We start from the raw sequence: 16599 nt of genomic DNA on the forward strand, positions 1-16599 counted from the left end.
GCATATAAAAAGCCAGATCTAAATACATGTGCCTTTATTATAAGAGTAATGTTTGCGGGGCATTGATGTTACTTCAAAGGATGGTTCAATTTTAATTAAATCACTCAGAAGGGTACCAATTCCTAAACACTCTCTATTAAAACATCTTCAGTACAATATACAAATGATTGAGTGACAAATTTACCCTTGAATTTTAAGCCAATAATCACTAATAAAATTAAATCAAAACATACGTCGAAAGCATGAAAGTAGAAGAAAAAAGCGAGCACAATGCTCAGTATTTGTGCTAAACTTTTAAAATGGAAGTTTTTTGAGAGGGTATATTAATTAAAAAGAAAAAGAAACGTCCTATCCCCATTGTCATCTCAACTTCAGATCTATAATCTATGGTATTAAATAGCTTTAAAATTATAATCTTGGTAACCATTATTTTATTTATTTTTCATTTTACTTTATAATTAATTGTTGTGACTTTAATTCATATTTTTAGGCAGATTCGGTAGGTTGCGGCAGCCGATGGACCTATATACAAATATCCCTGATCAGTCCTATACAGCAAAGAATTACCAGCTTTATATCATCATTTATATCATCGTCCACGGTCAATTCAGGCGGCATTTCAAGAGTGATGGATCCTTCATCAGAAATTGGAAAATTGGACCTTTCAAAAGTAATTTCATTTTCAGTGTCTGGTATATCCAGTTCTTCAGTGACACACTAAAATGGAGAAACATTGGTTAGTACTTGCCAAGGTTTTTAGGAATGAACCTTCTTAAAGCTATTGACCAAATTCATCACGTAAGATGCACATCCTTATGGAATCAAACAGTTCGTGGTAACGAACGATAGTAAAGAGCGCCTTGGCTCAATAGTAACCAAAACTAAAAAAATGGTATTTTGATGCCAATAGTTACATCAAAAGAATCGCATTTTAATGCTGATTTTAAATATATAAGTTTCATCAAGATTAGTCCTACCTGTCAAAAGTTACAAGCCTGAGAAAATTTGCATCATTTTAGAAAATAGGGGGAAATACCCCATAAAAGTCATAAGATCTTAACGAAAATCACACCATCAGATTCAGCGTATCAGAGAACCTTACTGCAGAAGTTTCAAGCCCCTATCTACAAAATTGTGGAATTTTACATTTTTTGCCAGAAGACAAATCACGGATGCGTGTTTATTTGTTTTTTTTTTCCCAGGGGTGATCATATCGACTCAGTGGTCCTAGAATGTGCCGAAAGGGCTCATTCTAACAGAAATTAAAAGTTCTAGTGCCCTTTTTAAGTGACCAAAAAAATTGGAGTGCATCTAGGTCCCCTCCCACGCTCATTTGTTTCCCAAAGTCACCGGATCAAAATTCTGAGATAGCCATTTTATTCACCATAGTTGAAAAACTTAATAACTATGTCTTTGGGGACGACTTACTCCCCGCAGTTCTCGTGGGAGGGGCTGCAAGTTATAAAATTTGACCTGTAGTTTACATATAGTAATGGTTACTGGGAAGTGTACAGACGTTTTCAGGGGGATTTTTTTTTGGTCCGGGGGGAGAGGGGAGGGGGGGTTGTGCATGGGAGGATCTTTCCATGGACGAACTTCTCATGGGGGAAGAGACTTTCAATGGATGGGGATCAGGATTCTCTAGCATTATTTAAAAAAACAATGAAAAAATAAATATGAAAAGTTTTTTCTACTGAAAGTGAGGAGCAGCATTAAAACTTAAAACGAACAGAAATTATTACGTATATGAGGGGTTTACCTCCTCGTAATACCTCGCTCTTTACGCTTGAGCTCTTTTAGTAATTTCAACTATTTATTCTACGGTCTTTGTGATTCAGGGGTCATTCTTAAGGAATTGGGACAAAATTTAAGCTTTAGTGTAAAGAGCGAGGTATCGACAAGGGGTGAGCCCCCTCATATACGCAATAAAAACATACGAATATAGAAGTTCGCTACGTAAGTTAATTCGTAAGTTACGTATATTTTTTACTTATGAAATCGTTCGTAAAAATTAAAAGTTATAGTCGCCTTTTTAAGTAATCAAAAAATTGGAGAGCAGCAAGGCCTCCTCTCTCGCTTCTTTTTTCTCAAAATCTTCAAATTAAAACTATGAAAAAGCCATTTAGCCCCAAAAAATTAATATGCAAATTTCGTTTTAATTATTTATGCGCGGAGAGCCAAGATCAAAAAATGCATTAATTCAAAAACGTCCAGAAATTAAACAAAAGAAAACAAGTCTTTTTAAATGAAAGTAAGGAGTAACATTAAAACTTAACACGAACAGATATTACTCCGTATATGAAAGGGGCTTTTCCTCCTCAACGCCCCAGTCTTTACGCTAAATTTTTGTACTGTTTTAAAATGTAGAGTTAAGAGAAAGAGTCAAACTTTAGCGTAAAGAGCCGGGCGTTGAGGAGGAAAAGCCCCTTTCATATACGGAGTAATTTCTGCTCGTTTTAAGTTTTAATGTCGCTCCTTACTTTCATTCAAAAAAACTTGTTTTTTTTTTGTTTAATAAACTACAGGATTGACAAATATGGCCCATATACTAAGACATAAAACACTTACTCTGTAGCTTAGTAAGATTTTCATTATTATCTTTTTGTACAAGAAGGCCTGCATTCAGAATGGGGTTTCATCTGGTTCGACCCCCCCCCCCAGAAATGTTTCTTCGACTCGTAAAAAAGTAACAGCATAGAAGTAAAAGAAAATCTTTGTCCCGTTTTGAAGTTGTTTTTCTTTAATCCTTCTCCCGAACAAAATTATCCCACAAACAAAAGTCCTAGTTCCCGTCCAGGCCACAGGACATGATTTTGGAATAACATTATTTTCTTTGATTCATTAATTTGGGAGCATTATGACCTGCGCTGTCGCTCCATCTAGTATATTTTTCTTCATCTTAGAAATGAGGGTACTAGGTAAGCACAATTAGCCAGACAGTAGGTAAGGCCGCATCTAGGGAGGGGGTCCCCCCAAAGAAAAACAAAGTTTATCCAAATCTTAAAAACATAACAAAAATGCGTATAAATTTTTTTTGATGAGCTTTTATAGTTTCTTACCCCTCCCCCCTTTGACACAAAATTCTGGATACGGCCCTGACAGTAGAGAATAGACTTACAATTACAATATTTTCTTGTTTATCCCAAATCAAAACTTTCAAACCAGAGCAGACGTAGTAAGGATTGTTGATTCTTATTCCTAGACCTAATCGATTCCTAAATAATAAAATACTTCATCACGTCAAACGCCTAAGATGGAGATAATTTTATTTACTTAATGGAAATTCAACATTACTAGGGTTCCAAATTCCCACCCAAGGTTAGATTGCATAAATTTTAGGGGGAAATATATCGTTTTTGTGGGAAAAATTCGAACGTTGCTTACAAGCACACTGGAATAGCAAAAGTAAGGAGTAAGCAAATACGTAATAAAGCAGGCAGAACATTAACACTCCAAATGTAACATTTCTGGATTTGAGCCAAATCCAGAAATGTTTCCAATCCAAAGTCGGACAGACACATGTCCAACACGCTTCGAGCCCGTAAACGAATAAATAAAAAAAACTGATTTTTTTAGCTGAAAGTAAGGAGCGACATTAAAACTTAAAACGAACAGAAATTACTCCGTATATGAAATGGGTTGTCCCCTCCGCAATCCCTCGCTCTTTACGCTAAAGTTTGACTCTTTGCCACAATTCTACTTTTTAAAACAATTAAAAGCTTTAGCGTAAAGAGCGAGGGATTGCGGAGGGGACAACCCATTTCATATACGGAGTAATTTCTGTTCATTTTAAGCTTTAATGTCGCTCCTTACTTTCAGCTAAAAAAATTTGTTTTTTTTTATTTAATTTCTGAACGTTTTTGAATTAATGCATGTTTGGTTTTGGCTCTCCGCACATAAATTATTAAAATGAAATTTGTATATTAATTCTTTTTTGGCTAAATGACTTTCTCTTAGTTTTGATCGGACGATTTTGAGAAATAAGGGGTGGAGAAGGAAGCCTAGTTGGCCTCCAATTTTTCGGTTACTTAAAAAGGCAACTAAAACTTTAAATTTTTAACGAAGGTTTTTATTAGTAAAAAATATACGTAGCTTAAGAATTAACTTACGTAACAAACTTTCATAACCTTATATTTTTATTATGTATACGAGGGGGTTTGTACCCTCGTTAATACCTCGCTCTTTACACTAAATCGTAAGTTTTGTCCCAATTCTTTAAGAATGACCCCTGAATCAGAAAGGCCGTAGAATAAACAGTTGAAATTACTAAAAATACTTTAGCATAAAGAGCGAGGTATTTATCTCCTCCTAAATACCTCGCTCTTTATGCTAAAGTATTATTAGAACCCCTCATATTCGTAATAATATCTGTTCGTTTTAAGTTTCAACGCTACTCCTTCTTTTCATTTGAAAAAAGTTTTCATGTTTATTTTTCATTGTTTTCTTATAGTAATGCTAGAAAATCCTGCGCCCTTTTCATTGAATTTTTCTTCCCCCATGACAGATTCCTCCAAGTAAAGATCCTCCAACATAGCCCCCTCTCCTCAGCCCCACCCCCCAAAAAAATAAAATCCCCCCCAAAACGTCTGTACACTTCCTAATAACCATTACTATATGTAAACACTGGTCAAAGTTTGTAACTTGCAGCCCTTCCCCCCAGGGGTTGTGGGGGAGTAAGTCATCCCCAAAGACATAGTTATTATGGTTTTCGACTATGCTGAACAAAATGGCTATCTCAAAATTTTGATCCGTTGACTTTGGGAAAATGAGCGTGGGAGGGGGCCTAGATGCCCTCCAATTTTTTGGTCACTTAAAGAGGGCACTAGAACTTTTCATTTTCGTTAGAATGAGCACTCTTGCGACATTCTAGGACCACTTGGTCGATACGATGTCCCCTGGGAAAAAAAAAAAAAAAAACAAATAAACACGCACCCGTGATTTGTCTTCTGGCAAAAAATACAAAATTCCACATTTTTCTAGATAGGAGCTTGAAACTTCGACAGTAGGGTTCTCTGATACGCTGAATCTGATGGTGTCATTTTCGTTAAGATCCTACGACTTTTAGGGGGTGTTTTCCCTATTTTCTTAAATAAGGCAAATTTTCTCAGGCTCGTAACTTTTGATGGGTAAGACTAAACTTGATGAAACTTATATATTTAAAATCGGCATTAAAATGAGATTCTTTTGATGTAGCTATTGATGTCAAAATTCAATTTTTTCGAGTTTTGGTTACTATTGAGCCGGGTCGCTCCTTACTACAGTTCGTTACCACGAACTTTTTGAAAACGTTTAAATTCCCACTGGGTTGAACATAGAGAACCTGAAGACATTTACCGAACCTGCTTAAAACACGTCTTTGATCGTGTGCCTGAAAACGTATGCCTCAAACGTGCACCGGTGCCTGAAAACAGGATTCAAAAGGGATGGCTAAAAACCAAAAAGTTTGTATCTCTCATAAGTGAAGAAATAACTCACAGAATAGCCTAGAAATTGTACCAACAATAATCAAACTAAAAGAAAATGGAAAAGGCCATAAGATTAACAAAATTACCGCATGCCTTTGGCTCTCCAAAACAAGTAAAATTGACTTCGATGATTTTGAGACCCTTCAGTTATTTACGAATACCCCGTTGAAGTATCATGACCATAAAGCGTAAACCACCTTAAGAAAGTTGGTACTTTGTACGAAAATATTAACTTAGAAGAAGGGGAACAAAAAGATATTGAACTGAAAAATAAATACGGAATTCCAAAAATTAAGAAGCTTCTAAATAAAATTGGGGAGGATTTGAAGCCCACTAAATCTTTAATATTATTCTCATTTGTTACAACACCAGATAAAGTTACTATTGGGCCGCTAAGTTATTCTGTCAGGCCATGGCCACTAAACCTAAAAGGTGTACTAAATGATAATTATGTGGCCATGCGAAAGATGTGTGCCGTAACAGCGCAAAGACCTGTGGAAAATGTGCCAGCAGAGGCCACTCTGCAGAAAATAGTACACAAATCCAGAAAGAATTAAAACTCCTTATCCGTACAATGAAAATTGTATTAAAACCCAACGTAAATGAAAAGTTGAAGATTGAAGAAATTAAAAAGAGCTGCAGAAAAACTGTTTCTTGGAATAACTAGTTTTGACGAAACAAGATTCTGAAATAGAAGAAGAATTTTTACCAACAACAGGGAGTGGATCAAGGGACTAGTCAGAATAACAAAGATATTAGCGTGAAATTTTGGCATTTAAAGTGCAACACCTTGAATAAGCCAAAATTAATTGAATTCAAGATGATGTTAAGTGATGAACACCTTACGATAGCATGTTTACAGAAGACATGGGGGTCCAACCCCACTACTACCAATTTCAAGCGAAATGAAATGGCCAGAATAAACCGGGAAAAACAGGAAGTCAACATTGAAAAAGTGGAGGAGGAATTTCGATAAACGAAGATTATTTCCAAATAACAGAAACTTTACATTTGACTAATGATATGATAAACTTAGAAGTCGTTATAGTAAATTGTGTTAGAATTGATGGTGCAGTTTATAAGGCAGAAACATTTATAACAGCAACCAGATTTAGTTCATTAAAATATATGAATCCTCAAATTAATTGCTTAAGCACAATTGACCTAACATTTTCAGCTTGTCAGATCCTGCAAATAGCTGAATATATAACAGGGAAAGATCTCGATATAGGAAGTCCACATAAGTTAATACCAACTGCTCTTGACCAGCTACCGGAAAAGAAAATGTATTATTACAGAAACGGAAAATTTAACCAAGTTCAAGTTAACCATATATGTAAAAAGCTAGAAGTCAATTTACCAGAAAAATTTAATTGTCTTGAGGCTTATTCTAAGTCGTCCCTATCCTACGTAAATAGTTTATAATTTCTTCAAATTAATTTACAACCCTCGTATGTAGCTTTATTAGAATTATATAAAACTATTAAGATGATTAAACCATATGTTATACTAGTTACATATGTAAATATAAATTTAAAAGTCTCCTCTGTACCATCAAACTATATTTGTTTTTTCTATAAAATCTTCAAAAAGATTTTATAGCGCAGCAATTTTTGTTAAAATACGCTGACAGCAGGTCTACATTTTGGTGTCTCAACAAATTAATGCGCTTTTGTATCTATTTACACTCGTAAAAAGACCTTTATAGTTGTGCTTATTGTCCTCCTTCTTACGAAAATCTCTCTATGTCCGCATCCGATTGAAACAGTAAGAAATACGTCTGCATTAATTTTAGGTGGGTATATTAATGCCAGAAGCCCTCTTTGGCTTTCTAACAACATTACGGACGGAAGAGTGGCGGAACTGGAATTATCTTTTGCAAGTAGGTCACTATAAATGATCCAACAGTTGCAACATATACAAGAATGAACATCACGAGACAGGACGTAAAAGCTGTCGGTAATTGTTTGTCCCGTGATATTTATGATTGGAAAGTTTTAAGTTATCCCAGTCTTTCTGGTCACGGGCATATTTCTTTTAAGCTAAGGTTTTCTACTGACAACTCCTTCAAAATAAATTTAGTTGATCCACGGTCCAGTTGCAAGAAAGTGGATTGGAATACAAATCAGAATTAAAATCGTTATACCTGAGAAAAAACCCAAACTCCAAGTGTGCAAGATGGTGGACCCCAGAACTAACTGAATTAAAGCGAAATTACAGAAGAGCATTAAAAAAATTGAAAATTCACGCAACTGAGGAAAATTATCATTCTCTTTACGCTAAAGTTTCTTACTGTCTAATAAAGTAGAATTGAGAGAAAGAATCAAACTTTAGCATAAAGAGCGGGGCGTTGAGAAGGGAACAGCTCCTTTCATACACGGAGTAAATTCTGTTCGTTTTAAGTTTTAATGTAGCTCCATACTTTCAGCTAAAAAAAAACTAGTTTTTTTAATTTAATATCTTCTAAAGATGCGAATTTCTTAGATCATACAGCTAAAAAGGTATTTACAATATTTGAGAAATAGACAGATAAAAATAGACTAAATTCGATGTTAGTAAATGCGAAGCTATCATCTTTACTAAGAAAAGAGTAATCCCACAAATTAATATCAGTTTTTAAGTCATAGAATACTGATAACTGATAAAGTAAGATACCATGTAAAGATGACCACGTTGAAAGTAAAGTAGAGGTTGCAAGACAATATTCAACAAAATTGTTATGTGCCGCTAGAACCACTTGGGGTCTTAAGCCTTTTGCCCTAAGAAAGTTACAAAAAGCTGCTATTGAATCCACCATTTTATGGTTGTTAGCGCTGAATAAAAAGAAAATTGTAAAAAAGCTAGTATCTGTCCTAAGAATTTCTACGGTTTTGATTTCCAAAGCTTTTTTATCCACTAAAACTGAGACAATAACGGTTTTAGCAGGATGCCTTCCTATTGACTTTAGAGCCAAAGAGATGGCTCTATCCAGATATCTAAAGAGTGGAAGACGTGATTATTGGCCACTCCTTAATAATTCAAGCCATAAATTAAATGGACATACATATTATACTGAATCACAAGCAAATTATGTATTCGGTAATTCCCTCTCTCACTCTAATTCTATAAATAAAATTCGGAAAACTTTACGCATAAACCTATATATGAAATGGTATGAAATATTCTGCCAAGCTGTTAAGCCCTGGACCCTCCAGTTTTTTACTGATCATAATGGCGAATATATCAACCAACCGAATTACAATTTGAAATTTACATTATTTTATTTAATTGAAAAATGTGATGAAAATTTGACTGAAACCCTGTGAAAAAAGGAATTTTTTCCTATTTTCTAAGCAAGTATAGATCGCTCTCAAGCTACAAAGAAGTGATTTGAGAAGGGCAATCAGCAAAAATTTGCGACTCAGCTTGACATAAATATCAGCATCAGATTGTATTAAACCATAAAACCATAAAATCATAAAACCATAATAATCATTAAACCATAAAATCATTTTATGGCTTAAATGATCATTAAACCATTTAATAATCATTAAACTACAAAATCCTAAAGCCATAATAATCATTAAACCATAAAATCATTTTATGGTTTAAATGATCATTAAACCATTTAGTAATCATTTAATAATCATTAAACCACAAAATTCTAAAACCATAAAATCATAAAACCATAGAATCATAAAACCATAATAATCATTAAACCATAAAATCATTTTATGGTTTAAATGATCATTAAACCATTTAATAATCATTTAATAATCATTGAACCATAAAATCATAAAACCATAATAATCATTAAACCATAAAATCATTTTATGGTTTAAACTATCATTAAACCATTTAATAATCATTTAATAACCATTAAACCATAAAATCATAAAAATTCTCGTCGGATTGTATTAAATCAGATATAAAGCAGTTAATGTGACGTTTATTCATAATTAGTCTTAGCTTTTATCAGCCAAAGAATAACTAAAATAAACAAATCAAAGCCAAGCAAATGGTGACTGGTTCTGGCCTCTCTTGTACCCCAGGGCAAAATCTTGATGAGTTAGCACCAATCCCTTTGTCTCCAAAAGTTTCCAGGTCAAATTAAAAAAAAAATCATTAGTTAACAATATTATCATTTATTATCGAATTTATTCATTTATTTGAATTTGACTTTTTGTACTTTATATAGGAAAAAATCTGGGAAAATGACAATTTCAGATGCAGTTTGCTTATGTTTACTATATTAGTAAATTATAATTGTTACTTTTTTTAAATACCCTCTAGTATAATAAAATAGATTCTGATTACAAAATTATTATAGCTGTTAGATTATTTTCTTGATATTTTGCGCCCTCCCTCTAAAACTGTCTCTGACTGTTAGTGCATGGGAAGACACTTATTAGTAGAACTACTACTAACATGGTTCTTAAAACTGAGTGTGTTTACTGCATTGCTTTAACAACAGGTGCGATCTCGCGAAATTTCTTTTTAACTATTTCTGACCGCGCCATCTTTTTTGGGTATAGCCTTCACTCTTTGCTTCGAATAAGTGATCTGAATAAAATATATATCTGTTATTTCCTGTTGTAAAAGTTTATCTTTTATTACCTATGTTCTCGCTGGACAAGAAAGTTAAAATAAACTTCTCGGTTACGCGCAACTGATATTATGTGTATTCTATTGCATAATCACAGGATATTACATTTGAATCATCCTTAGGGCTGGGCCCTTATTACCTTAAAAAGAGGTGGGGGAGGAGGCCTAGTTGCAAACCAATTGTTGGTCACTTAAAAATTCAACAAAAACTTTTTATTTTACAAGCATTTTTATTTGTACTAAATATACGTAGCTTACGAATTAACTATACAAATATAAAACTATATTTACTATAGTATAAAACTATACAAATATAGAAATATTTGTATAGTTTTATTACGTATATTAGGAGGTTCCTCCCTTTGCCAATACCTCGCTCTTTACGCTAAAGCTTAAATTTTGTCCCAACTCTTCAAGATTGACCCCTGAATCACAAAAACCCTAGAATAAATAGTTGAAGTTACTAAAAATACTTTTGCGTAAAGAGTGAGGTATTGTGGAGAAAAACCCCCTTATATACGATATAATTTGTCCTCGTTTTAGGTTCTAATTGTGCTCCTTACTTCCAACTGAAAAAAACTTTTTTTTTCCTAATTGTTTTTTTTTAATAATTGTAGAAAATTCTGCGGTCCCTTCATGGAAATTTTCTTCATCCGTGATAAATTCCTCCATGGAAAGATCCTCTCACGTAATCCCCTCCCCGCGACCCCCTTTGACGTAAAAAACTCCCCCTGAAAACGTTTGTACATGTCCCAATAACCATTACTATAGGTAAACAATGGTTGAATCTTGTAACTTGCAGCCCCTCCCCCGGGAACTGTGGTGGATTAAGTCGTCCCAAGGAACATAATTATCAGGTTTTTTGACTATGCTAAACAAAACGGCTATATCAAAATTTTGATCTGGTGACTTTGGGGATAAATGAGCGTGGGAGGGGGCCTAGGTGCCCTCCAATTAATTTGGTCACTTAAAAATGATACTAGAGCTTTAATTTTCGTTAGTTTGAGCCATTTCACGACATTCTAGGACCACTGGATCGACACGATCACCCCTGGAAAAAATACAAATAAACACGCACCCGTGATCAGTTTTCTGGAGAAAAAAAAATGCAAAATTCCACACTTTTGTAGACAGGAACTTGAAACAATAGGATCCTCTGATACGCTGAATATGATAGTGTGAATTTCGTTAAGATTCAATGACCTTTAGGGGGTTTTCCCCCTGTTTTCTAAATTAAGGCAAATTTTCCCAGGCTCGTAACTGTTGATGGGTAAAACTAAACTTGATGAAACTTCAATATTTAGAATCAGCATAAGAATGCGATTCTTTCAGTGTGACTATTGGTATCAAAATTTTTAGAGTTTATAGGTTTTTTAGAGTTTCGGTTACTGTTGAACCGGGTTGGTCCTGACCACGAACTATTTGATTCAAAAAGGTCGGTTATAAAGTTAAAACTTTTGTTTAGGCTGAAAAGGGTATGCTAAAATAAATCAAAATATACTATGCGCACGTAATTTATGTAAAAGAATGATCTGCACTATTTCACAACGCCTGAGGATATGTGATTTTGTTTAAAACGGTTAAAAGGTCTAGTAAGTAAGTAAGTAAGTAAGTAAAATATTTATTACCCGTATTTTTCACATGGAACAAAACGGATTACAATGAAAAAACAAGTAAAAGAAAAGAAAAAAAAAGAGAAGAAAAACGGAGAAAAATTTAAGACACAACATGGAAAAATACATAATCAAGAACTTTAGAAATGTTTAAGCCAGGGGTGGTTCTATTTTGCCTGGAAATTAGAAATCAACCGGTTTACCGCGATACTGGGGTCTTTAATCCTATGTTAATCAATCATATAAGTATTTCTCGTCCACAGGGGGCATCGCAGCAGGAACTTTGCGAACCTAAAATAAAGGGACCGGAGCTTGCGTTTTTGGGTGTCAGTTAATAAATTCCAAAATGGCGCGAAATATAAAATATGCGGCAGTGCGACAACGTTATACATATTGGCGAGATACTTTCGGCATAAGAGGAGTCTGCTTGCGACGGTAGACCCATAAGCGGTGCGGAGTTTTTTCTCGACGTGTTTGACGAGCAGTAGACGAGTTTCATTAAGGTTACGGCCTATGGGTAAACCCAGATACACGACATGAGATGAAACGGTAATTGACTCGCTACCCAGTAGGAGGTGTTCAGGCTGAGAAGGACTATCGTTGAAAAAAAGAACTGCAGATTTAGAAGTATTGAAAGCCAGGCCGATTTTTTTATATTCATCACGCAGGATCGAGAAATTCGATTGCAGACCCCTAATAGACCGACTTAGATTTAATAGATCGTCCGCGTATGTAAGTAGCGACACATTTATATTCTTGGAGATACATGAAACATTTGCACATGCCTGGGCATTTAAAACACTGCTATTGTACAAACTTGGGGATAATAATGAACCCTGGCGGACACCTTTCTTTACTGGAACAACCACTGATGTGATGCGGTTACCTATTTTTATACGCGCTTTTAAATGGCAATACATATTGTACAGTACGCTAGTGGCACGGAGGTTTACACCTTGCTGGTAAGCGGCTAAAAGGGCCTGAGCATGAATCGACGAATCAAACGCTCTACTCATATCAAAAGCACCAATTCGTGAGAATCATAGGATCTCACGTATATATAGAATCATATCATAGGATCACCCGATTCGTGAGAATCTGCTAGAATAGCGGCAAGACTGAAGAGAGCGTGAGCACAACCCAGACCCGGTCGGAAACTGAACTGGTTTCCGACCAGAAACCAGTCGGAAACAATATCTCAGGGGACGCAATGCCACCCACAGCCTCAAGGGCAAGGATTGTAAATTATGTAAACGTAAGTGTTACGTAACAGTTTCTTTGATTGTTTAAAAGCCTAGGGGTGTAGGAGGAAAACCACCAGGGCCCGCCAAATCAAGATACAAACATATTTATTGATTGTTGAATCCCTGGTTGTAGCTGAGGACGGGGCACACAGGGGTGTGTCACGTAATACTATAGTACACCTGTCTGTTACGTAATAGTAGATTCTTTTTTTTTGTTCAGGATAATGTGTTCTCACCTGAATGTTTAGGGGTCAGGGCCAACAAGTCAAATGGGGAACCCCCGCTTGTACAGTAGCCTGTAAAAAGCGTGTGGTCTAGTCCTGCTTTCAAAGCAATAATGAAAGAAAGGTCTAGATGGTTAGATTACTTTGTGCAGATGAGGGAGGAATGATTGCTACAGATTGTCCTTTAAAGCCGACAATTCAGGGCCGAACATCATCCCAGTTAGGGGGAGGATGCCGTAAGGAAAGATCTTGATCTACCTGGGAGTTTGTAAGGAACAAGGTATTAAATAGATTGGGATGGGGGAGGACCATGTGTAGATGTAATTACTTCAGGCTACTTGGTGCTGAAATGAGTTGTTAGCAGTAGGAGTAGTAATATCTGAGATAAATTTATTTACAATTGCATAACTTATGGTGCAAATATTTACCCCACTTATATGGAATATAAGAAACAGAAAACACCTGACCAGTTAAGGACTATGTTCTATAGTCCTCAGAGGTAGACTAATAAGGTTTGAATTTGTAAAAATGTTGAAGCAGCCGAGGTGAAGACACCTATCTTACAGGAATGTGTTGTTAAAAACTTCAATTGGTTGAAGAATAGCCAAAACAGAGCTATTTACTTATAATAATGGTTAAAATAAATTAGATTTTTATTACAAAGATGCTGAAAGGCTTTCCAAATCTTCAAATTTGCACAAAAATAAACTTGTAGGTCTAGAAACTTTGAAATATCAAGGTAGCGTTGAATCTTTTCAGTGTACGAAAGTAAACACCACAACACAAAAAAAAAAACAATGCAATAATATAAGAAATAACTGCCACGACACTAGAAAGTGCAACTTTTTGCAAAAGAAAAGAGTAACTTGTGGAGAATTCAGTGTGTATACACAACTCAAGATATATACTTTTACAGCGAGGAAAGGGCGGAGAGGGGGGTAAAACTAATTTTCAATGCAAAGGATTCTACATTTGGATTCTGGATGAAATCCTGAATATGAAAGTGGGCTATGTCTGTATCTTAGCTATTCCATTAGTAGATTATAAGAAAAAGTTACCAAAAATTAAAATTGGAAAATAATTAAATAATAATTAATATTTTTGACCACTTGTCTTTATCAATTTCTTATGCAAAAAGCTCAGATCTTTTTAAGTTTAATCAAACAGTCTTATGACAATAAATTGTAAGCTAGGAGTGACGGGGCTCAATAGTAGCCGAAATTCTAAAAACCAGAATTTTGAAATCAATAGATATATCAAACAATTCGGCTGATTATTTAGATCTGAGTTGTTTTTTTTCTTTTTTTGTTATTTTCTTGTTGTTGTTTTTCTTATTGTTCTAATTAAACGCCTCTTTCAAAATTCAACAAAACATAAAATTTAGTGTAAAGAGTGTAAAGAGTGAGTTTAGTGTATTCTCTACTTTCAGTAGAAAAACTTATCTTTTTTATATTTATATTCCTGATCGTTTTTTAAATAATCTCAGGAAATCTGGCCCCACATTCACTGAGAAATCCCACTCCCCAAGGAAATATCCTGTAAACAATTCAATCCTGTTGAAAATTTACTCCGGACAATTACCGTTGAAAACTCCACGCGTAAAATTGAGGCGGAATTGAGAAATCAAGACCTATAAAAAGAAACTTTATATGAGAATTCTGGCAAATTCCAACAGTGTATTATTTCTCCTGACAAGTTCACCCCATGGAAAATTCTCTTGTGGAAAAGCCCAAAGCATAAAATTTGTCCTCCCCCCCCCACCCAAAAATGTGTACATACTTCCCGGTAACAAATACTACGCGCAAACAAAGAGACAAATTTTATAAACTGAAGACCTTTCTCCTGGGACTCTGTGGGGTTAATTTTATATCTAGAGACACAGTTATTGGGCCTTTCAACTAAGATGAACAAAATTGCTATCTCAAAATTTTGATCGGGCGGCTGTGGGATATAAAGGGGAGGGGGATGGCCATCCTCTAATCTTTTTTTTTCACTTAAAACGGCACTATAATTTTCCATTTTCTTTCGAACATGATATTCTCGGGTCACTGGGTCAATATAATTACTCATGGAAAAAAAAACAACGAAAAATACAAACAAATAAACACGTATCTTCTTCTGGCGAAAATACAAAATTCAACATTATTGAAGATAGGACTTTTTAACCTCTAAAGTTGGATTTTCTGATAGAACAAATCTGATTGTGTGGATTTCATTAAGATTATATGATTTTTAAAGGGTGTTTCCCTCTTTTTTTGAAGATCAGGCAAATTTTCTCAGGCTTGTAGCCTTTAATGAGTAAAACTAAACTTAGTGAAACTTATATATTAGAAATATATAGTATATATTTCGTATAGTTAGTTATAGTTAGTTAGTATAGTTAGATATAGTTTCGTATAGTTAGTTACAGTATAGTTAGCTGATTCTTTTGATATGTCTATTGGTATCATTTTTTTTATTATTTCTATTTAGCCGGATCGCTCCTTACTTACAGTTCGTTACCACAAGGTGTTTGATTTTTTTTTTGTCCCAATTCTTCAAGTTCGACTCCTGAAGCAAAAGGGTTGCTCAATTAGAATAATAAGCTTTTTCCAAAGCAAAATTCAGAAAAAAAGCTAAAGTAATAAGAGTTCTAAAGCAAACTGTAATATACAGAGCGAGGTCTTGAAGTGAGGATTCCCTCACATATGTAATAAAATCCGTTTGTTTATATCCGATCGTTACATTTAGTTGAAAAAACTATTTTTTTTTTATTTAATTTAACACCATGTTTCAAATGCCAGTTTCAAAATTATAGGTGTATTTAAAAAGACGTATTATAAGTTCAGATAAAGCATTTACCCTTTTTCTTGGCAGCGACATTACCCCAAGAAACGGAAAAATTTGCCCTAAACAGACTATACACACATTCATAAGACTATTCAAGCCATCTTTATGGGGCTCCTTCAGCCATACAGTCCATATTTGTAGAGAAATGTCACAAGGCTCCTGACTGATAGAGTAGCTGAACTGGACTGAGAGAAGAAACGAGTCAAGAGTCAAGTAGTCACTCTAGTCAGGCCTCAGATTTCAAATGATGCTGCAGAATGGGAGGAAAACGTAGCTGCACATGAGACAGGCAACTGAAATGTTAAATATAAAAAAGTAAAAATAACAAAAATTACTTTGAATTATAGCCAACATTATATTCAAAACTACATAATTAAGAAAATAAAATAAATTTGGTAAGAGGTGAAAAAGTATGAAATCGCTTTTGTTTTGGATATTCTTCCACCTCTTCTGTCTGGCTGTTGGCCCGTGATGTATCCGATGTAGTTAGGGGAGACGTATTAACTGGGCTAAGAAAAGTGAGTCAAGTATCAGGCCTCGATTTCAAATGATGCCAAAAAATTCCCCACTTGCATTTATGCAAATGTGTCACTTTTTTTTATGATCTTTTAATTGCCAATAACCCATACTTGATGGTTAG

At 34.7% G+C, this 16599-nt stretch overlaps 1 long non-coding RNA gene across 1 annotated transcript in view; it reads right to left on the reverse strand.

Annotated features, from left to right (window-relative positions):
- Positions 1–400: 400 nt before the first annotated feature.
- Positions 401–16599, reverse strand: part of LOC136025556 (uncharacterized) — a 36195-nt gene continuing 19996 nt past the window's right edge. Inside the window, exons 3-4 of the long non-coding RNA XR_010617112.1 lie at positions 16038–16252; positions 401–717 (exon numbers count right to left, since the gene is read on the reverse strand). This is a non-coding gene — a long non-coding RNA (uncharacterized LOC136025556). The remainder of the gene's footprint in view (positions 718–16037; positions 16253–16599) is intronic.

The sequence above is a fragment of the Artemia franciscana genome, chromosome 1 (genome assembly GCF_032884065.1).
Source record: "Artemia franciscana chromosome 1, ASM3288406v1, whole genome shotgun sequence".
Lineage (NCBI taxonomy): Eukaryota > Metazoa > Arthropoda > Branchiopoda > Anostraca > Artemiidae > Artemia > Artemia franciscana.